Source organism: Carlito syrichta, unplaced genomic scaffold (genome assembly GCF_000164805.1).
Source record: "Carlito syrichta isolate Samal-C Ts95f unplaced genomic scaffold, Tarsius_syrichta-2.0.1 Scaffold308825, whole genome shotgun sequence".
Taxonomy (NCBI): Eukaryota; Metazoa; Chordata; class Mammalia; order Primates; family Tarsiidae; genus Carlito; species Carlito syrichta.
In genome coordinates this window covers 865465-867278 of record NW_007252921.1, presented here as the reverse complement: position 1 = coordinate 867278, position 1814 = coordinate 865465, and positions in this window count along the sequence as shown.

The window sequence follows — 1814 nt, the reverse complement described above, 5'->3', positions numbered from 1 at the left end:
ATTGCCTGAGCCCACGGGTTCGAGACCCACCTGGGCAGCGAGACCTCATTTCTACAATAAATCAAAAAATCATCTGGGTGTGGTAGCGCATGCCTGTAATTCCAGCTACTCAGAAGGCTGAGGCAGAAGGATCGCCGGAGCCCAGCAGGTCGAGGCTGTGGTGGCCGGGAGCGGCCACTGCACTCCAGTCTGGGTGACAGAGTGAGACTCCAACTCAAAATAAAAAAAGATAGTATACATATTAGGGAATCCCTTAAAAATTAACTCTGTAGTTATACACCATCTAGTACTTTTGAATTGAATGCTAAAAAAAAAAAAAAAAAAAAAAAAAAAACTTGAAGCACCTGAAAGCCCCACTCTTAGCATGAACCATGGTAATAAAAATTTTGACAAATAATTTGTTCAGTGTGTAGTATTTACATTGTGAAGTCAATGGTGGTACAATAAACACTGATAAAGAAATAGTAAAAATAAACTGAAGGTCGGGAGTGGTGGCTCAAGCCTGTAATCCCAGCAATTTGGGAGGCTGAGACAAAAGGCTCGACACCAGCCCAGACAACTTGTTGAGATCTCATCTCTACAATAAAAAATGAAAAAATTAGCCAGACATGGTGGCGCGTGCCTGTAGTTCCAGCTACTTAGAAGGCTGAGGTGAAAGGATTGCCTGAGCCCAGCATGTTGAGGCTGCAGTGGCCGTGAGTGTGCCACCGCCCTCCAACCTGGGCAATGGAGTGAGACTCCAACTCAAAAATAAACAAACTTTAAAAAGCAAAGGATTGCCACCTAAAGAAGCTGGAAAACAAGACCACAAAAACCCTAATTTCAGCAGAAGAATCCAGATCACCAAAATAAAAGCCCAAATCCAGGACATAGAAGACAAAATGATAATACAAAAAATCAATGAAACAAAAAGCGGTTCTTCGAAAGGGTAAACAAGATTGATGGTCCCCTAGCTAGACTGACCAAGAAAAAACGAGAAAAAAACCAAATAAGCATAATCAGAAACACAAAAGATGAAGTCACATCTGACCCTGAAGAAATACAAAAGATCATTGGAGACTACTACGTACACTTGTATGGAAACAAACTTGAAAACCAGAAGGAAATGGAAGACTTTCTGACATCACACAACCTACCTAGGTTGGAACAAGAAGAAATTGAGACCCTAAATAGACCAATAACAATCAAGGAAATTGACTACGTAATAAGAAAACTTCCTACAAAAAAAGCCCTGGTCCAGATGGCTTTCCAGCAGAATTCTACAAGATATTCAAGGAGGAGCTGATACCAATCCTACTGAAGGTATTCCAGGCAATTGAAAAAGATGGAACGCTCCCCAAATCATTTTACAAAGCCAACATCACATTGATACCCAAGCCAGGTAAAAATCCAACAAAGAAAGAGAACTACAGGCCAATATCTTTGATGAACATAGATGCTAAAATTCTCAACAAGATCCTAGCAAACCGGATTCAGCAATACATCTCAAAATTCATCCACTATGACCAAGTAGGCTTCATTCCTGGCATGCAAGGCTGGTTCAACATTCGTAAAACCATAAATGTAATTAAATACATCAACAGATGTCAAAACAAAAACCACATGATCATATCACTAGATGCAGAAAAAGCTTTTGATAAAATCCAGCACCCCTTCTTGATAAAAACCCTTGAACATCTAGGCATACGGGGAACATACCTCAAAATAGTAAAAGCCATCTACGAGAAACCCACAGCCAGCATACTCTTAAATGGACAAAAATTGGAACCAATTCCCCTGAAAACGGAACTAGACAAGGATGCCCACTCTCTCCG